Here is a 23,044-nt window from a genome sequence, read left to right as displayed (position 1 = left end):
CTCTTGACCTCTCGCAAGAATTACCCATTAGCATCACATCTCTAAATATTTCCAAACTCCTCCTACAAACCAATGTCAAAGGCTTAAGAACCATGTCACATCAGTGGCATCACTTATTGGTACCAAATTTTAAGTTACTTTCATATTGCTGTGACAAAAAAATGCCAGAGAGAACAACTTAAAGGTAAAAGTATTTATTTTGGCTCAGGCTTTCAGAGATTTCGATATGTAGGCTTTGGTTCCACTGCTGGGCCCATGGTGAGGCAGAACATCATGGCAATAGGAGTGGGTGGCGGAAGAAGCTATTCATCTCAGGGTAGACAGAAAGGGGCGAGGGGGAGCAGGGAGGAAAGTGGGAAAGAGAAATGGGAGAAAGGAAGGAAGGAAGGAAGGAAGAAAGGAAGGAGCAAGCCAGTAACAAGACACCCACAAGGACCCACTCCCAATTTGCTGGAGGTCATACTCCCTCCAGCCAGACCCCACCCCTTAAAATTTCAGGAACCTCACAAACTAGTGCCATAGAAACAAATTATTTACTTTTATATTTAAGATGACATAAAATATGTTCACATCAGTTCTTTAAAGAAAACTAAAATTCAAATTTAAACTAAAATTAGAAATTAGTGAAAATCTGATAACATTACTAGGTCTGAGCCATTTGCTATTTTTTATGAAAGTGAAATCATATAACATCACTTTAAAGTGAGTGATTTGGTGCCATTTAGTACATTTATAATTTTCTGCTAGAGATGACCTTGGGACCTTTGTCAAAATCAATTGTCTATAGACGTATGGGCTTTCTCTTGGGATCTCAATTCTATTCCATTTTCTAGATGTTTATCCTTATATGTAGTACTACACTTGTTTTGGTTACTGTTCATTTGTTGAAAGTTTTGAAATCAGGTGTGAGATTTTTCTTACCTTTTTTAGTAGGATTTTGGTTGTTTGAAGCCTGTTGCATTTCCATATGAGTTTGAGAATCATCATTGCCACTTCTGCAAGAAAGATCAATTGTATTTTGTTTGGAGGTTATTGATGCTTTGCCAATGTTAAATGTTTATATTAGTGAATATGGGATGTATTTCCTTGGACCTGCGTCTTTATTTCAGCAGGAGATTGTAGTTTTCAGTGCATACATGTTTTACCTCCTTCACTAAGTTTGCATACACATATTTCATTATTTTGTCTGACAATGGAAATAACATTTTTTTTTGGTGGGACTGGGTTTGAACTCAATTTTGTGTTTGCAAACAGGCAGTCTACCACTTAAGCCACACTTCCAGTCCATTTTGCTCTGATTATTTTGGGCAAGAGGTCTTGAAAATTTGATCTCAGTCTACCAAGTGGCTAGGATTACAGCAAAATTTATTTTCTTAATTTCACCTTTACATTGCTCGCTCATTGCTTGGATACGGAAGCACAGCTGACTTTTGTGTATTCATACTACTCTCTACAACTTTGCTGAATTCATTTATAAGCTCAGGTTTTACTTATTTTTCTTATATTTTGAAGATTTCTTGGGTTTTTCTGTACATGAGATGATGTTATCAGTGAAAAAGGACAGTTTTACATTGTATGTTGCAATTTGGATTATTTTTTATTACTTTTTCTTGCCCAAAGGCTTTGGCTAAAACTTCCAGTGCAATGTTGAGTAACAGTCATAGAAGCAGGCATCCTTATTTTGTGCCTGATGTAAGGGTGAAAGTTTTAAGACATTTTTTCCACCACTGATTATCAGGATAGCTGAGGGGTTCCAATGCAATGGATATATAATATGTTAAGGAAATTCCCCTTTTTCCCCCTGGTTTGAGTGCTTTCTTTTTTTGTCAATAAAAGGGTTTTGGATTTTGTCTGATGCTTTTCTGCATCAACTGAGACTGACTGAACCTAGACCTTCAGCATCTTAGGTACATGCTCTCCCACTGAATTATACCCTGAGCCCTAATGTTGTATTGTAAATGATTGATTTTCTTATTTTAAGCTTTCCTAGCATTCTAGAATAAATCTGATTGTCTTGCAGTGCAAAATTATTGTAATATGCTGCTGAATTCCTTTTGAAAGCACTTTGTTTTGGATATTTTCATCTATATTCATGAGGGATATTGCTCTGTAGTTTAGTTTCTTTATATTATCTTGTCTGGCTTTCATTCAGAGTAATTCTGGCCATTAAAAAAACAAGTAAAAATGCCACAAAGATTTATTACTGTATTCAGTGATTGCTTGGTTCTGTAAACCTTTGACAACTTTCCAGAATTCTGAAAAAGTTGATTCTGACTGTTTCTCTTAAGTTTTCATTGTTTTTGTGGAGAAATGGACACTCGAAGCTGATTCCTCTGCCCAAATCCTAGCATTCTGTGATACACATTACTGATCTCAGGAAATGCAGAATAAATATTTCTAAAGCCTCTGTATGCATTCTGTTCATTTTGTCATCTCAAAAACTGTACTTTATTGAAACTTTAGCTAAATGACATCACTTCCTAATATATTTTCCTCTAGACAACTTTTAAAAAATATAACACCCTATACTAAAATAATCACAAAGGATTATTATTAAAATCAGTGTAATATTCATTTCAGTCTTCACTAAATTCAAAAAATGTTAATGGCGTTTGTGAAACATACTGTAGGAAATGAAAATTTTATCTTGGAGCAATATATGAGTTTTACTTAAATTTGTAGATTTATGTGTGTGTAGATTATTCTTCTGTTTGTTAATTGTGTTTAAATGGAACTGCATTGATATAGATATTTTTAATATGCTTTCTTTGATTGGTAGTCACTAGGCAAGAGACAATGATTGGTAATTCATGCTTTCTTAACTTGGGATTGTCATAGTGACTAACTTTAGCAGACTTTTTAACCCCATCTATGGGATACTGAAGACATTTTTTTTTTGAAGTTTTAGCAAGGCTTTATTTTAGTACAGAAGGATAAAGTTGGGAGAAATGAGACAAAAAAGGAAAGAATATTTTCTGTCCCCACATAGGAAAAGGGAATAAAAGACTCTTGAAGACATAGTTTAGCACAGTAAAAAGGCAAAAGGAAGTGAAACATAGAAGAATAAAGGAAAGAAGAAAGAAAGAAGGAAGAAAGGAAGGAGTACACAATGAAGGAAAAATCAAAGCATATGTAGAAATGCATTATGGGATCTGTTTTGTAATCATTTTTATTGAAAACTTTACTATTCTCTTCTTAGAATGGTTGTATCTTTCAGTATGTGTTTTTTTCTCAAGTGGTAAAGAAACATCTAAATTCACTATAAATGTGTCATTTCTAGGTAAGACCACCAGTAAAGATTGGGTGTTATGGAGTCAAATTCTCCCAAGTTCATTTTAACACACTTTCCTGCTCATATGTTAAATGTGAAGACACCTCAGTTTATTTTGTTGGCAAAGATATGCCACCAGTTTTTTGGTAGGAAAACAATATGAATAAAAATACCCTGACTTCAAGTTTACAAAATATAATATGCTTTTAGAATAACTGTTTGCTTGTCTGTTTGCTCAAAGGTTGTTACAGTCAGTTCAGCAGTCAACCGTGAGAAGTCAAAAGGGTAGCTGGCTATCTGCACATGATTTTGCTAAATTAATGAAGATGTAAATCCCCATGGCAGCTTGCAAATAAAGCAGGGTTAGGGGAACATACAATTAATAAAGCTAGATTTCAAGTGATTCAAAAAAGCTTCTGAACTTACTGTCACCCTCAACTGCTTTGTAATTCTTGAAGTCTAATTTTATCTACAAATATTTCATTTTCCTATTAAACTAGATTTAATTGTAAAAAAAAAATAAAAAGACAAAGAAAAAAGTCCTTTGCATGGGATTGCTGGTAAATAGATTAATTTCTATGAGCTAGGGTTAGATCAGTGAAAACTGCTTAAGCATGCAAAATATACCAAAACTATCCTTACGCTGTTTGGGTAGTAAGGCAGAATTGGCAGGAATAAGGACAAGTGTTAAATGAAATTGACTGATGTCTAGTTCATCATGGTAATAGGATCCCTTAAATCAGGGTAGACTAATGTAATTTTATATTACATTATAGAGCTCTAGGAATGCTCACAGAAATATGAGAAGACCCTGGGTCTTGAGAGAATTTCTAGTGCTGAACTGAAAGCACACAAAATGTACCGCTTCTATAAAAGTAAGTTTCCCTGAGAATGATTTCTATGAAATTTACTCTTTCTTCCTAGAAGTAAAACAAATACAAGGCTACTTCTACTGTAGAGATAATTAATTTTTAGTACTGAAATTCTGAGAATTTCTATGAAATCAGCACTGGAGTCCTCATATATACTTTTTTTTTTTTTTTGGTGTCTTTGGCTTCCTCAGGCCCTTCCTTCTTTGGACTTCAAGTTCATTTTGGGACAGGCAAAGGGCTATACAATTAGTACCAATGGCTGAAGGATTTGAGAGTTTGGAATAGAATGAAAATTAGCTCTGGGAACCAAACTGTCAGCAGATATTTACTTAACACTATCAGTTTCACTAATACCACTTTCGTTTTGTAGAAGCTTTATGGAGTCCAAGGAAATATTTTGTAAATGTTTGCAGGAGCAACAAACAGTATGACATAAATCAAAATCATTACATTTTTTTTCTATGCACAAAGCATTTATCTTAGTTATTTCCATCATGTGGGTACTTGATGAAGTTAAATTGCAAGATCTGTACCTGGAGAAGACTTCTACAAGATAAGTCAGTTCTACATGGCGTCAATCCTAGGTTAGAAAGAAAAGCTCCAGATAACCAACTCTATTGAAAATAAGATTTCGCTAAAGACTTTGATGACAACTTAAATACTACACCATTAGCACTGTTTTAGACAACTGGATGTAAAGGAAAACGTGCATTGAAACCTTTAAGCTCTGTCTCATGCTTTTCACTCACTTCTTAGTCCAGTGACTCTCAGAATGTAGGACCATACCACCACCACCAACAGCATCAGCAAATTTTCTATCCCAGAGTTACTGACTCAGAAACTCTGGATGTACTACCAGAGATCTGTCTTAGCAAACCTTTCAGGTAGAGCCTAACACTATTCAAAACTTGAGAATTACTAATGTAGCCTAGAAATTTGCATTCAATTTATTTATATGTTGATAGTATCTAGAGTGTGCTATCAGTATATATTCATTCAGTCATTGTTTTGGTAGTTATGTTATTATACAATGAAAGTGATAACTAGTGAATTTGTGATTCAACTCCTATATGATAAGGAGGTGGGATGAAAACATGAAATGTTTATTCTGGGGCCATGTCTAATATTTGAGTGATTATGGCCAAGTAATGCTCTTCATTATATACCTTAGTTTCATAGTTTTTGAAAGAATTGCTTGAAATAAATAGCTGAGATACTTTCCACTGCCAAATTCTACAATCCTATTATGTTCTCTAAATTTAGGTTCTGAGTTTAAATAAATGTAACTAATTTGAGTTCATGAAGACAGGGTAATATTTCCTTGGAATTTTAGTTGCTTTTCACTAAAATGGCTACTGACTTCTTTTACAGTTGAGTGTACACTTTCCATTTGCTGGATTTATTTCTTTTTAATTCACATAGTTAAATTTAATATGGTTGTTGACATAATTGAGAGATTTTTCATTTTTTATTTTTCTGCTATTGGCCATCTCTTTCTGTTTCCCTACAATTTTATTATGGTCAATTTAATGGTATTTAAATCCTCACAGCATTTGGCAGCCTTTCTATTTCTCTCTAAATTATAAGAAAAATGAAAAGAGAAAGCATCGATATATCAGTAACTAACAAAAATTATTTCTCTTCTTTTTAACTGACTTTGATTTAATTTCCCATTACATAGTTCCTTCAATTTTGTGAGGGTGGATCTACTTTAATACACAGTTAATAGGATGGCAAAAAAGGTAAAGGAGGAGTAATTATAAATAACATTCATATTTTGCAGTCAGTATTCTCATTCAGAAATCATATTGTTTTAAGTATGTTCAGTAAAATATACAGGGTGAAGAAAACAAAATTGAACATAGAGATAGTGTGCCTTTATTGGATATTCTTATCTTCTATAGTGACAGTCCTTAAATTTGAATTTTGCTGCTATATCTACCAAATAGGGTCTTTATAAGACTAAAATTCTTCATCAGTAAGGTTCTCACTTGGGAGCCAGGAGTATTTGTATTTTAAAACAACCACCTAGGTGATTTTTGTCTACACAAAAATTTGGAAAAAAAGTATGAATCAATGTCAATGTTCTCCAAACATACATAGTGCCCTATATGATAACTGTAAATGACTTCGTATTATTTCTGATTTGGCATTAGCAACATATATGGTGTGTATGTGCGTATGTGTGTATATGTGTGTGAGTGTGTGTGGTATGTAGTATGTGTGGATATGCACACACATGTGAATATAAAGTATAAATTTATGGAGGACAGGATTGTGCTATGTATAATGGTAATTTCAAATAATGTATTCTCAAAGATATTTATGCATCCTAAGGTTATATTGAAATAGGAATCACAAATAAAAGGTATTTGCCAATTTTCTGCACTCATGCTTGAAATTCTGGTTCTCTTTGCACTGAAAAGAGAGCAGGCTGATGATGGCTGTTACTGGCATTGCCCTTGGTAGGGTCAGGCAGGAGCAGGGAAGTGAGAGAAGTCACCATGCTAAGGTGAGGCAAGTGTGGGGATCGGAACCATATGGACAAATAATTAACTGGCTGAGTGTGTAATACTGGACAAATTGTACCTTAAGCCAGTTAAAATTAATTATCCTACCTTATGCCAGATAGAATTAATTCAGTTTCTCCCAAAGAAACTGTTTATTTGGCAAATTTGGGATGGATGTGTCTGGAGTGATCTTTACTTGCATTAATGAGATTGTCATGATTGTATGTTGTCCTTTGACTCTATATACAGTATAGGAAAAAGTGAATTTTGGATTTGCAATTTTCAAAAAACTTAATGTGTCTTTCTTTAGAGAATTATTTGAGTTTCAATATTTTCTTGTCTTTATATTTCAAGGCGTCACTGCTTCTTAGCTTAACCTGTAGACATGAAGTATTTTTCTTCCATTGCTTCTCATTATTAGCTTGGTCTTACCTACATTGGTACTTAATAGCATGAGATAATTTCAAGGAAAAATAATTTTCAGACAGTTTTCACTTTTACTAATTGTGATGACAGTATATATTAAGCTTTTTTCAAACTGAGGTAAAAACACATTTTTTCTGTGATGTAGAGATAGCATGAGTCTTCAAATGTTGCATCCCTTCCATTACTTATTTCATGTATGCTTGTAGCATATAATTCCCAAAGAACAAAAGAACACTATGAAATATTATATTAACACTGCAAGTTCTATGGGTAAAGAAATTTCATGTAAATTCAGATAGCATCTAATCTATCATTTGTTTATTCATTTATACCACAATTAAGCAGGGGAAAGGCAGAGTGAGATTGATCAATGGGTGTTAAGTTGCAAGTGGGCAGCAGTAAGGACTTCCGGTGTGCTACTGCTCAGTGGGGTAACTGTAAGTAAGTTACAGACTGTATATTTCAAAATGCTAGAAGAAAGTATTTTCAGTGTTTTTACCATAAAAAATGTTATATGGGGGGATATACATTTTCAACTTGATTTAAACTTTGCACAATGTATGAATGTATCAAAACATCACTAGGTGTTCCATGAATATGTACAATCTCTACATCTGTATGCATCATTACATACAGGTTTTGACAAAACAGAAAAGTAACAAATAAAGGATAACAATTTTTTAAGCATTTACTTAATATTGGATTACTCAAAGTTTGGTTGTTCATAACAGAATATGTATTCATAAAAGAATACAAAGGATTGGATGATTTGGAAGAATTAAGGAAGTCAGTTCCATCTTGGGAGAACTAGCTTTACTCCCACAAGTCTACCAGGGACCAACTAAAGGATCTTTGGGGGAGCATCAGGAAGATACTGGGCTCAGGATGCCATGTGCATCTTCTGCCTTCTGTAATCTCTGCACGCTATCACCTATGCATAGGCAGTATGCACAAAACTGGGACTGCTAGCTCTATAATTCGTGTTGCTTCTCTTCCCACCTAATTTAGGTCCACATGCAAACCTTGTTTGAGGGCATTGGTCTACCAGCATCAAAGTTATTTCTACTTCTAGCTTTAAGAGAACATAACTGTTTAGCTTTATGGAAGGAAAACTTGGAAGTGGGAGTAGCTGTTCAGCTGTGTCTGTGTGTTTCAGCACAATGTGTAGACGGGATTTAGAGGTGGCAAGACACAGTAAAATAACTGTCCCCATGAAGGAAGAAAAGATGAAAACAAATTAAATCATTAAAAAATACCTGGCATTGTGTCCTTTGGTAAATAGTCATTCAGATTGAGATTGAAAAGATGGAACGAAGTAGGTCCCTGGAAGGGAGAGATCCAAGAGCATTTAACCCTAAGTAACTTGGTAAGGACAAGGTCTTCCTTATCATTGAATGGAGTCCAAGGTCATGAAAGGAGTCCTGTGTGGCCTAGTATACCAGTGAGTGTGAACCAAGTAAGGAAGAGCTTGGGACGGAACAAGCAGGTCTGTTTAGAATATTTCTCTTCTTCCTAAGTCCATAGGAAGTCAGGGGAGAGCACAATCAGACAAGGACTTTGAAATAATAATTTTGTCTGAAATCAAGGTCTCCAGATGGAGAAGTATTGTGTTTCACCCTCTCATTGTTCTCCACCATTGTACTCCTTTGCTTCTGATGATGTTTGTCCCTTTGTGGGAAAATCAAATTTTCAGAAGGCTACCAATTTTTTCTTTTCTTTCCTGAGATCATTTTAAGTGCCTCAGGAGTGGAGTAAGAAAAGTGACCCTGAAGGAGACATGCTTAGGAGAAAACTGAGGTTCTGGGGTCCTACAGTTGGTGTTGGCTGCAGACTCTACACTTTTAAATTAGAAGTAGAATTTCTAGGAAGAATTTAATTGTTGCCAATGAGCCAGGGGAACAGCTAAGCTCAGCTGAAGTTCATATGCAGTTTGTGTGTACAAACTGGCTTTGGAAGGACTCATTCCACCTGTGGAAACCTCCTACCTATTCCTGCAAAGAATTCTGTGGTTATAATTAGCTAGAACAACTAAGGGAATTGTCATGTCATGACCTTTTCTTTATCTTTAGAATCTGTTGATCCCCTCAATCCAAATTATTTACACTAGGATTAAAGTACAAATACAAATTCTAACATATTAAGAACTTCACCCATCAATTCAGATTCTTGCATATGCTAATGAAAGAACTCAGTTTCTTTCATTATAAAGTCTGTAACAAATTGTTACCTTCAATGCTGTCTCTCAGTGTGCTCTTAAAAATACTTGTTGATTTCTTCCTTAGCTAAGAATGGCTGTTTTGCTTTGTGTCTTTATTTCTCCTTATTCCAAACATGCTTCATTAAAGCAGCATTCTTGATCTCACCACAGCAATACAGAGAGTTATTTTTGTTAGGATATACCCTGAAAATATACTTCATCTTTATGTAGAAAATGGATCAGACGACACTTATCTAAGAATGTGAACACTGTAGTAATACACTTATACATATATACATGTCATGATACATTTTGTCATCTGCACCCAGAAGCATACACAGGCACATATTTGTCTTGTATTTATATCAATTATTACTTGATATAAAATAATAAAAACCATTAGGAGATTCTTAACTTCTTTACTAGAATAAAGATCTAATATCAGATGTCAGATGATGTAAAACATTATCTATCTTTCCTTTGTCAAAATTAGTAAATTAAGTATTTTTTGACCATCAACATCTATTTTCCTAAAAATAAAACAAGCCCAGCTTTCAGTCAGCAAGTATGAATTACACATATAAGAGAAACAGAGGAAAGGGTATTATCACATCTATACACACAGGTGTGGTTAATGGTATATATGAAATATGGAGATGGTGTTTTCATACCTGTTTAAAAATAGTAGTCCAATATATTTCAGTCTTTCCCCTTATGTCCATTTTGCAGAGAAGCATTTTAGGATATATACTATATTTTTACTATTTATAAATGTTATAATGTAATTTTCCCCAACTACTAATTACCACTGTTTTTATGTGAAAGTAAATTATTCAGATGTATGTAAACATTGAGAAGGAATAAACATGATAGAAAAGGGATTGAATCTTTCTTTATATAAACAACATTTCTAATCTTTAGTAGAAATCCAGGCACCTGGGTGGCAGTACATAAGAAAGATAAATATAACTTTCCTGTTCCTTATCTACTTTTACCCATGCTAAGCAGAAAATATTGGTTTCCTCATAAATTCTACTGGACATATTTCAGATATTAATATAAAATTGGTAATGTATAATTAGCATTCCAGTGTCCTACTACTGTGATGATTATACTGGTTTCTAGGAGCTGAGAAATACCTATAGCTGATAGAAAAAAATAAAGACTTTCACTCTACAAGTAACTACAAGGGACTAATGTCTGCTAACAACTGAATAATCAAGAAAGTGAACATCCTCTAGAGCTTATAGGGAGAAGCAGGAGCACGCCAGCAAATGAACAAAAACAGCTCCAGAAAATGAGAGCCATTTCTGACTTCTGAAAATAATTTTTATTTGTTTAAATCAATGTCTCTTATACATTTGCAGTCAGAGCAATAATTAACACAAAACCATGACTCTATAACTTAGATGTGATGTTCTGATAGGTGCTGGGACCAATTCCATTCAATTTGTTTAAATAATACTTGATTAGTGCTATTATCAATAGAACCCCAAACATCATAATGAGGCCCACAACTAATGCTGACCTTAGCTATAGGTCAGCTAAAGCTTCCAAACTCAGCTTACTGAACAAGCCCTAGAAGGGAGTGGTTGGTCTTATTTCAGATGAACACTTATGGTTTCTTCTTATGGTACTTATTTACTGTTCTGCCTCACCAGCATTAGTCCAGTCAAAACTGGAAGTGAGGATAACCACACATTCTCCCTTTTCTTCATTCAAGATGTAAACTATGGTTTATTCATTACAACCTAGACATGGGCTGTTGACCTTTTAGGACTTGTAATGTCTTTCTGGATATACAGTTTGGGATTTATTGCTTTACATCTCTATTATATTTGTTTAGTTAAGCCTCGTGAATAATATCACCAAACATTTGTCTTCAGTGGGCATTTATAGCATAACCGAAGACCATTTAATTTATTATCAATCCTAATGAAAGAAGACTCCCATTCTGTGTTTGTACACTCACAAAGGCGGTCTGCATTCATGATCTGGGCTTGATGGCAGCAGGCAGCAGGCTACTCACATGGGCAATTCTGTTCCTGTGGGGCTGAGATTGGGAGACAAAGTGTATGGCTGATATTTGACTCAGATAAACAACTGATTGCTTTTCCAGGCTGCAGTGCTGAATATTAACTGTCTCTCTCTCCTTGGTCCTTCTAGTCTCAGGTACTTCCTCCCAGGTGCTGGGGCTGCTGTTCTCAGAGGCTGCTCCTACATGACAACTGTCCATGCATTCAGACGCATCTCTTTAGTCCCAGAATTTTAGCCAAAATAAATCAAGGTCATGGAGCTGGGTCACAAATAAGGTTCTCGTAAAGAAAAAGTTATTTGCTGAGCACTTACTATGTACCAGTAGCTTATATTGGCCTATGTGAGTTTGTCTTAGCCATAATTTTGAGATAAAGATATTATATCATTGATACTTTACAAATGGAAGCTGAGTCAGAGAGACCTGTTCAAGCCTGACACTAAGCCCCACCCATATCTGTTGCCCTGGCAGATGTCTTGCAGTCAAGAAATACTCAATATATTAAATTTAATGAGTCATTATTATTCAAAAATCTCATGTTCCACCTTTATGCCCTACTGCCTTCAGCTCCCCAAAGGAAAATGGATAGTCTGTATTAAGTTAAAGCATGCACACAGAGGCATACATACTATTTTCTTTTTCTTTTTTTCCCATTCTGTCTTGTTTCAAAAACCATTTAGGGAATTATTTAACAATTTATTGGACTCCCAAGATAGTTTTTCAGACATTAAAATGTATTTTTTATTAGAGACACAAAAATATATATAAAATGTGTATTTATTGTGAAATAGAGGACTCAGGATACACAAAATGTGTATACATTTAAATATTTCTTTAATTAAATATCTATTCAACCCATGCAGTGTACATGATAATAAAATAAAAATCAGATTATTTTATTTAGTAATCAATTTTACAAATAATATTAAATAACTATTATTTAATAAGAAAACAGTTCCCACTAATTGAGCTTATATTATGTACAATGTTTTCTGCTAGGTATGGTACAAACAAAATACCATAATAAAAAATCTTCTAAGATAGGTATTTTTATCCTTCCCATTCTAAAAATGAAAATCTGAAATCCTGAGATTGAGTAGCAGATAATAAGCAGACTGTATTCAAACACAATTTAGCACTGGGTAGTTCCAAAAAGCATTCTCTTGATCACATTGGTTTGCTGTGAGCCAGAAATTAAAGTGTTGCAGGAGACCTTGGTAGTAGAGTTGTGTTAAGCTTGTTGTCCTTACATCACCTAGAAAGCAGACTCATCACCTAGAAAGCATTACCACCACAGGCTGCATGACACCTAGGACACGGTTAGCCTGCATTCACAATGGATGGAATAGTGATAGACCACAGAGATCCTCAGGGAATGCTTTTAGTTTACTCACTATGCAAGAAGAAATGGCCCAAACAATGTATGCACATATGAATAAATGAAGAAAAAAAAAAGAATAACAGTTGAAATTCTAAGACTAATGGAAAGAATAAAAAAAAGTAAAATTTTTAAATCCCTCTTTAAAAAAAAAAGTCTGTGACCATTATCAGTAAAAGTTGCTGTTTGTTCAGAGCAACCTTCACAAAGTGCTTGTTTTGTTCCAGGTTTATTGATAATTTTACAAACCAAGATACTCTTAATATTGAAGTTACTGAATTGTCTATTTACCTAAAATTTGTCTTAAAATTTCTGATTCTATAGTTCTATCTCTGCTTCAGCCCCCTCTCTTTCTCCTTCCCTGCAGTACTTACCAGAGCTCTCCATTTCTACGAAAGCATTCTTCATTTTTCTTATACACCATATACACCCGGATTTGGTTAAAGATAATAAGCACAAGTGCAGCATTAAAACACCAGAACACACAGCTTTTCAAATTGGAAAGAGTCTCCATGGGAACAAAGGCAGACAAGCCCAGGACTCATCCACAGGTCGTCATGGTGGTTATTTTACTTTTTGACTCTATGACCATCTACTGTAATCCTGAGCCAGTCTTCACCTGAAACACTAAAGAAGTGAATTGTTCTCTCGAGTCCCCTTATCTGAGCTGCATTGGATATGTACCTTACTCATGCCAGTGGTTCTCAAGCCTTATTGAGTTGCCAGAATCACTCAAAGAGTTTATTAAAGCACAGATTTCTGGTTTGCACCCCCAGACCTGCCATCTGTACTGGTGCCAAATTATGCACACTTCTTATTTGTTCCCAGCTGATGCTGATGCTGCATCACCTGGTGAGCTGTAGATCACACCTTAGTGAACACTGATGTCTATGGAACACTCGGAAAGGATGTATGTTAAATTCTGAGAGATCAAATGTTCTGAAAAACTTCAGTTCCCTGGTCATATTGTACAGAATCATTTTATTATGGCATTCTATTCTGTTCCAATACACTGCTTCTCTGAGAAGCTTATATTTTGTCCTATTCGTTCTTGACTCCAGTTTCATATTAAAATTACTAAGGTGAATATAGTCTCTGTATAAGAATGAATACAGAATTTTTAAACCTGTTGAAACCATCATAAGAAGGGGACTAAGGAAGAAAGAAGAAAAATAGAGATGAACCAATTCGGGTTATAATATATATATATATATATATATATATATATATATATATATATACATGGAAATGTCACAAGGAAACTCTTTGTGTAGCTATCTTAAACAAATAAAAATGACTTTTTATTTCTATTACAAAATCGAAGAACAGGAGGGCAAAACAGTTCCTGTCTGAGGGTGCAGGGGGTTGGTATCTGAAAAACTGAGGTTTTCCAGAACATTTGATCTCCCAGAATTTAGCATACATCCTTTCTGGTGTTCCATAGACATCAGTGGGAGGGGGGAGAAGGAGGGGAAAGGGAGGGTGAATATGGTGCAAATACTGTATACACATGTATGTAAATGGAAAATTGAAACTATTCCAGGAATGTGGGGAGGGGAGAATAAAGAAGAATGGTGGAAGGGAGTGAATTCAAGTATAATGTGTTCAATATATTGTAAGAACTTTTGTAAATGCCACAATGTACCCCCGTCCAGCACAACAACAAAAAACAAGAAAAAGAAAAAATGAGAGAGGATTCCAAGATGGCAGATAGAGGTAGGAAGCAGAAAACGAGCCTCCTATAGTGAAATCTTGGAGAGACGCTGGAGACACATTTTGAAGGCATAATCACTGAGAAAAGGCATAAATTTGACCCCTCCACACCTCCAGCCGGCGCAGAGAATCTCCACTTCACGTTAAACAGAGAAACGAGGAGGGCCCCCTGGGCCACCAGTGGCCAGCACCCACTGGGAAGACGCAGACCAGGTGAGCTTCGCGGTATGTGGTACTCCCCACAGACAAGCCTAGGCCAGAGCAGCACAGACCCCTGGACAGACTGATCTCCACCCAGGGAAAAAAAGAGAAACTGAGTAATAAGCAATAAGAACAATTAAGACACGCTGGAAAGAGGGTGGGGCGCCCTGAGCACTGAAGATTGGGGGAAGGGAATCCTTCCTCCGGCCTGGCTGGAGAGCCTCTGGCGGGAGCGGGGCGCTTACCCAGCAACCAGGAGCGGGGAGCTTGTGAGAGTGGCAGAGGGGGAAAATATTCCACAGGAGAGGAGGGAAGACCCACTTCCCACGTGAACTGTAAATAAACATGGTGGCCAGCAGAAGCAGCAGCACCGCCCAGTAAGCAGGAGCAGGAAAGCTTGTGAAAGTGGCAGTGGGAGGAAAACTGCACAGGAGAGGGGGGAAGACCCACCTCCCACATGAACTGTAAATAAACACGCAGGCCTGACAACGCAGGGGCAGTGTCACCTTTCCCAGTACTTGGAAAGGGGAAGGCCTGTAGCAGAGGCTCCCTCACAGGAGAACTCTGAGCAAACAAAGCCTGTGGGACCAGGTGAGTGCAAAGTTCACCCCAGAGATCTGCATAAATAATGCCACCAGCTACAGCAGGCTGAGAGCAGCAGGCAGGTAAGCCACAGTTGCAGATACCAATCTCAGAACTGTCTCCAGACTCTTTTTTTCCCTACCTTTGATGAGAGAACAACTGAATTACACCTGCAAGCCAAAAAACTTACTGAAATTGTATTGCATTTGAACTTGGGACACTTGGTGGGGCTTTGTGTGTGTGTGTGTGTGTGTGTGTGTGTGTGTGACTGTGAGTGTGTAGTTTTGTTCTACTTTATGCATCCCCTTTGATGAGACAACTACAGAACAACATCTGAGGCACCAAGTCCAGGACTGGAGATTGAGATGGACACCCAAATTATTAAGACTGAAACTGCATTGCATATAAACTTGGAAGTTTTTTTTTTTATTTTCTATTTTCCATTTTATTTTAATTCATTTTTATATATAGATATTTCTTTCATTTACTTATTTTTTATTTTTTTTATTTTTTTATCTTTGATTTTCAATCCTCTCTCTGTCTCTCTAATGTCTGTTCAGCTTACTGTCGATTAGTACACTAACACTCCCTGTTTATACCTTTGAAACTTTCTTGTCTGATACCTTGTTCTGCTTTCTCCCTCTTGTCTGTATATTTGTTTTCCCCTTGTCTTTAACTTCTTGCTTTCCATCTCAGCTCACTCTTCCATTCTAAATATTACCACTGTTATTATTACAAGCTAGAAAATACTTAATTGCACACAGTACAGGGACAGTAACAACACCAAAGACAATGACAGGAAGACAGAAAAAACAGGGAAACCAGTTTCCCCACAGCAAAAAATTAGTACAGGAACCAGAGGGGAATGAAGAGAACAGAAACTCAGATCCAGACTCTAACAAATTGAAGATAAAGTATGCCAAAGGACCCAATGAAGCCCACAAGAATAATTTAAAAGACATACTACAGGTACTCAATGAGAATTTTATAGAGATGATACTGGATAGGGTCAACCAAAATGTACAGGAGACACTCAAGAAATTCCAAGACAACAAAAATAGAGAATTTGAAAAAGCAAAAGAAGAAATTAAGGAAACCATAGAAGCACTGTATAAACACCAAAGTGAAAGAGAGAACACAATGAATAAACGGGTAAATGAACTCAGGACAAAAATAGACAACATTAAAGAGGAAAACTGCCAGGATATGGAAAACCTCAGAAAAAAGAACGAAACAGAACTGCAAAACAAAACGGAAGGCCAATCCAGTAGAATAGAACATACAGAAGACAGAATCTCAGAACTTGAAGATGAAATGGTAATTAAAGGAAAAACTGAAGAACTATTAATTAAACAACTCAAGACCTGTGAAAAGAAAATGCAAGAACTCACCGACTCCATCAAAAGACCAACCTTGAGAATCATGGGCATTGAAGAAGGAGAAGAGGTGCAAGCGAAGGGAATGTGTAATATATTCAACAAAATAATAACGGAAAATTTCCCAAATCTAGAGAAAGATATTCCCATACAGATGCAAGAGGCCTCCAGGACACCAAACAGAACAGATCAAAATAGAACTACTCCACGACATATCATCATTAAAACAACAAGTTCAGAAACTAAGGAAAGAATATTGAAGGCTGTAAGAGAGATAAAACAAGTAACATACAAAGGTAAACCCATCAAAATCACAGCAGACTTCTCAACAGAAACATTAAAAGCAAGAAGAGCGTGGGGTGAGATCTTCTGGGCACTGAATGAAAATAACTTCAAACCCAGGATACTCTACCCAGCAAAGCTATCATTCAAAATAGATGGAGCAATAAAAGTCTTCCATGATAAGCAGAAACTAAAACAATATGTGACCACAAAGCCACCATTACAAAAGATTCTGCAAGGGATCCTGCACACAGAAAGTGACACCCAACTTAACCATGAAAAGGCAGGCAGCACCAAACCACAGGATAAGAAAAAGCAAGACAGTAGAGAGTAACCTCAACTTAGGTACACACAATCAAACCTTCAAACAACTAAGACAACTAAATGGCAGGAATCACCACATACCTATCAGTACTAACGTTTAATATTAATGGACTTAATTCACCCATCAAAAGACACCGTTTGACAAAATGGATTAAAAAAGAAGATCCAACAATTTGTTGCTTACAGGAGACTCATCTTACCGATAGAAATAAGCATATGCTTAGGATGAAAGACTGGAATAATATTTACCAAGCCAATGGCCCCCAAAAACAGGCAGGAGTAGCAATACTTATCTCTGACAAAGTAGACTTCAAACCTACATTGATCAAAGGAGATAAAGAAGGACATTCCATACTAATAAAAGGGGAAATAGACCAAAAGGAAATAATAATCATCAATATGTATGCACCCAATGTCAACGCACCCAATTTCATCAAACATACCCTGAAAGACCTAAAAGCATATATAAATGCCAACACAGTGGTGGTGGGAGACTTTAACACCCCATTATCATCAATAGATACGTCATCCAAACAAAAAATCAATAAAGAAATCCAAGATCTAAAATATGCAATAGATCAAATGGACCTAGTAGATGTCTACAGAACATTTCATCCAACCTCTACACAATATACATTCTTCTCAGCAGCCCATGAAACCTTCTCCAAAATAGATCATAACCTAGGGCACAAAGCAAGCCTCAGCAAATATAAGAAAATAGAAATAATACCATGCATACTATCTGATCACAATGCAGTAAAAGTAGAACTCAACAACAAAAGACAAAAAACATGCAAACAGCTAGAAACTAAATAACTCATTACTTAATGAAGAATGGATCATTGATGAAATAAAAGAGGAAATTAAAAAGGTCCTGGAAGTCAATGAAAATGAAAACACAACCTACAGGAACCTATAGGACACAGCTAAGGCAGCCTTGAGAGGAAAGTTTATAGCCATGAGTGCATGTATTAAAAAAATTGAAAGATCCCAAATCAATGACCTAATGATACATCTCAAACTCCTAGAAAAACAAGAACAAGCAAATCCAAAAACAAATAGAAGGAGAGAAATAATAAAAATAAGAGCTGAAATCAATGAAATAGAAACCAAAAAAACCATACAAAGAATTAATGAAACAAAAAGTTGGTTCTTTGAAAAAATAAACAAGATCGATAGACCCCTGGCAAACCTGACTAAAATGAGGAGAGAAAAAATCCAAATTAGTAGAATTAGGAATGCAAAAGGGGAGATAGCAACAAACACCATGGAAGTCCAGGAAATCATCAGAGACTACTTTGAGAACCTATATTCAAATAAATTTGAAAATCTAAAAGAAACGGACAGATTTCTAGATACATATGATCATCCAAAACTGAACCAAGAGGAAATTAATCACCTGAATAGACCTATAAAACAAAATGAAATTGAAGCAGCAATCAAGATTCTCCCCAAAAAGAAAAGTCCAGGACCTGATGGATTCTCTACTGAATTCTATCAGACCTTTAAAAAGAACTGATACCAACCCTCCTTAAACTGTTCCACGAAATAGAAAGGGAAGGAAAACTGCCAAACACATTTTATGAAGCCAGTATTACACTTATCCCAAAACCAGGCAAAGACACCTCCTAAAAGGAGAACTATAGGCCAATCTCCTTAATGAACATTGATGCAAAAATCCTCAACAAAATAATGGCAAACCAAATTCAGCAACACATCAAAAAGATTATTCACCAAGACCAAGTAGGCTTCATCCCAGGGATGCAGGAGTGGTTCAACATATGAAAATCAATAAACGTAATAAACCACATTAACAGAAGCAAAGACAAAAACCACTTGATCATCTCAATAGATGCAGAAAAAGCCTTTGATAAGATCCAACATCATTTCATGATAAAAGCTCTAAGAAAACTAGGAATAGAAGGAAAGTTCCTCAACATTATAAAAGCTATATATGACAAACCTACAGCCAGCATTATACTTAATGGAGAAAAACTGAAAACATTCCCTCTAAAATCAGGAACTAGGCAAGGATGCCCACTATCTCCACTCCTATTCAACATAGTACTGGAATTCCTAGCCAGAGCAATTAGGCAAGAAGAAGGAATAAAAGGAATACAAATAGGTAAAGAAACTGTCAAAATATCCCTATTTGCAGACGACATGATCCTATACCTTAAAGACCCAAAAAACTCTACTCAGAAGCTTCTAGACATCATCAATAGCTATAGCAAGGTAGCAGCATAGAAAATCAACATAGAAAAATCATTAGCATTTCTATACACTAACAATGAGCAAACGGAAAAAGAATGTATGAAAACAATTCCATTTACAATAGCCTCAAACAAAATCAAATACCTAGGTGTAAACCTAACAAAAGATGTGAAAGACCTCTACAAGGAAAACTATACACTTCTGAAGAAAGAGATTGAGGAAGACTATAGAAAGTGGAGAGATCTCCCATGCTCATGGGTTGGTAGAATCAACATAATAAAAATGTTGATACTCCCCAAAGTAATCTACATGTTTAATGCAATTCCCATCAAATTCCAATGATATTCATTAAAGAGATTAAAAAATCTACTGTTAAATTTATATGGAAACACAAGAGGCCACGAATAGCCAAGGCAATACTCAGTCAAAAGAACAATGCAGGAGGTATCACAATACCTGACTTCAATCTATATTACAAAGCAATAACAATAAAAACAGCATGGTACTGGCACAAAAACAGACATGAAGACCAGTGGAACAGAATAGAGGACCCAGATATGAAGCCACACAACTATAACCAATTTATCTTTGACAAAGGTGCTAAAAATATACAATGGAGAAATGGCAGCCTCTTCAACAAAAACTGCTGGGAAAACTGGTTAGCAATCTGTAAAAAACTGAAACTTTATCCATGTATATCACCCTATACCAAGATTAACTCAAAATGGATCAAGGATCTTAATATCAGACCCCAAACTCTTAAGTTGATACAGGAAAGAGTAGGAAATACTCTGGAGTTAGTAGGTATAGGTAAGAACTTTCTCAATGAAACCCCAGCAGCACAGCAACTAAGAGATAGCATAGATAAATGGGACCTCATAAAGCTAAAAAGCTTCTGTTCATCAAAAGAAATGGTCTCTAAACTGAAGAGAACACCCACAGAGTGGGAGAAAATATTTGCCAACTATACATCAGACAAAGGACTGATAACCAGAATATATAGGGAACTTAAAAACTAAATTCTCCCAAAACTAATGAACCAATAAAGAAATGGGCAAGTGAACTAAACAGAACATTCTCAAAAGAAGAAATTCAAATGTCCAGAAAACACATGAAAAAATGCTCACCATCTCTAGCAATAAAAGAAATGCAAATTAAAACCATGCTAAGATTCCACCTCACCCCTGTTAGAATAGCCATCATCAGCAACACCACCAAGAACAGGTGTTGGAGAGGATGTGGGGAAAAAGGAACCCTCTTACACTGTTGGTGGGAATGTAGACTAGTACAACCACTCTGGAAAAATATTTGGAGACTACTTAAAAAGCTAGACATTGATCTACCATTTGATCCAGCAAAAACACTCTTGGGGATATACCCAAAAGACTGTGACACAGGTTACTCCAGAGGCACCTGCACACCCATGTTTATTGCGGCACTATTCACAATAGCCAAGTTATGGAAACAGCCAAGATGCCCCACCACTGACAAATGGATTAAGAAAATGTGGTATCTATACACAATGGAATTTTATGCAGCCATGAAGAAGTACGAAATGTTATCATTCACTGGTAAATGGATGGAATTGGAGAACATCATTCTGAGTGAGGTTAGCCTGGCCCAAAAGACCAAAAATCATATGTTCTCCCTCATATGTGGACATTAGATCAAGGGCAAACACAACAAGGGGATTGGACTATGAGCACATGATAAAAGCGAGAGCACACAAGGGAGGGGTGAGGATAGGTAAGACACCTAAAAAATTAGCTAGCATTTGTTGCCCTCAACGCAGAGAAACTAAAGCAGATACCTTAAAACAACTGAGGCCAATAGGAAAAGGGGACCAGGTAGTAGAGAAAAGGTTAGATCAAAAAGAATTAACCTAGAAGGTAACACCCACGCACAGGAAATCAATGTGAGTCAACTCCCTGTATAGCTATCCTTATCTCAACCAGCAAAAACCCTTTTCCCTTCCTGTTATTGCTTATACTCTCTCTACAACAAAATTAGAAATAAGGGCAAAATAGTTTCTGCTGGGTTTTGGGGGGGGGAGAGGGAGGGGGTGGAGTGGGTGGTAAGGGAGGAGGTCGGGGCAGGGGGGAGAAATGACCCAAGCCTTGTATGCACATATGAATAATAAAAGAAAAAAAAATGTGGCAAAAAAAAAAAAAAAGAAAAAATGAAATACCTAGATACCACACCCCAGATAGTCTGAGTAAATGAATCTGAGTTTGATGGGCATGTACTGGCACCTTCTAATAACCCTTCCTCAAGTGACACAAGACTGGGTTGAGAACCACCATAGCCCAAAGAGGAGGCCATGCTACCCTGATTATTTCCCCTTCTAGTTATGTCCTCCCTGGGGTAAGGGGACATAGCCAAATGTAAAATGGAACACCAGGTAAACAGCTTGGAGTTAACATTTTTCTTCTGGGTTTCTATTTGTGATGTCTTGACCACAAAGTCTGCTCTCTCTCACGGTGTTAATACTTCCTTATTTTTACTTCATGAGTACCTACTGTGTCAACGTTTTTCCAACCTACATCACAAATTATTTCATATTGTGCACACATTTATGGGTGATTACTAAATCAGATGAGTGGTATTGATTTTTTTTAATTAGAAGGAAGATGTTACTTTGAGTCAGTATTTAAGTATGGGGAGATAGCACATTGGTTTATAAGCACACATACAATGGTCATTCTGCACGCCAGGAAGCTCATCAAAGGATGGTAAATCACGAATGCTATCATAACAGACACATGACAGCTATGATCACTGAGACATTTTTGGTAGTATATTATCTATACAGAGCCATGCACATTTTTTTAAGGAAAAGATTAATAAAACACCAACCTTTTACTTGATACTTTTTTTATTTTTATAAATATATTATTCAAGACAAAAATATGCTGATCTGTGTTACATTTATAAATTAATCTTATAGTTTCCTCTGATAAATATTATAAATTAACAAAACATTGTTAAAATTAGAAACAGGATGAAAAGAAATTCTGACATTTAGCAAAAAATACAATGGAGAAATAGTTCCTGGTCCTTCCTTAAGTACTGGATATTAAAATAGTATCTGCATCCATTCAGATTATTAAAATATGCAAAGGCTATAAAAGTTTAAAAATTTAAACTGGGAAGGTAACTAAGGTAAATATAAGTTTATATTTTAAATATTTTATTTCTTTTTTATTGTTCTGGGTGGAGGTACATTGTGGCATTTACAAAAGTTCTCACAATGTATCAGATATATTATACTTGAGTTTACACCCTCCACCGTTCTCCTTTATTCCCCACCTTGGCCCATTCTTCCTGGAACAGTTTCAACAGGTCTCATTTTCCATTTACATCCGTGTGTCACGGTATTTACACCATACTCACCCTTCCATGCCCTTTCTTCTCTCCTCCTCCCTCCCACTGGTGCCAACCCCCAACACAGGACCTGATCCACCCTCCTGTTCTCCGATTTTGTATAAGAAAAAAAAATGACATTTTTGTTTGTTTAAGATAGTTAGGGAGTTTCCTTGTAACATTTCGATGTATATATGTATTATAACCTGAATTGGCTTAATTTTTAACTGCTTAATCAAATATAGTCTGAATATTGACAGTTTTATCAGCAGTTAATCATTGCTTCTGCCTTGAAAAAAA

This window comes from Castor canadensis, chromosome 4, assembly GCF_047511655.1.
Source record: "Castor canadensis chromosome 4, mCasCan1.hap1v2, whole genome shotgun sequence".
NCBI lineage: Eukaryota > Metazoa > Chordata > Mammalia > Rodentia > Castoridae > Castor > Castor canadensis.
The sequence above is the reverse complement of the archived record's forward strand: the minus strand, read 5'-3'. Positions refer to the sequence as shown.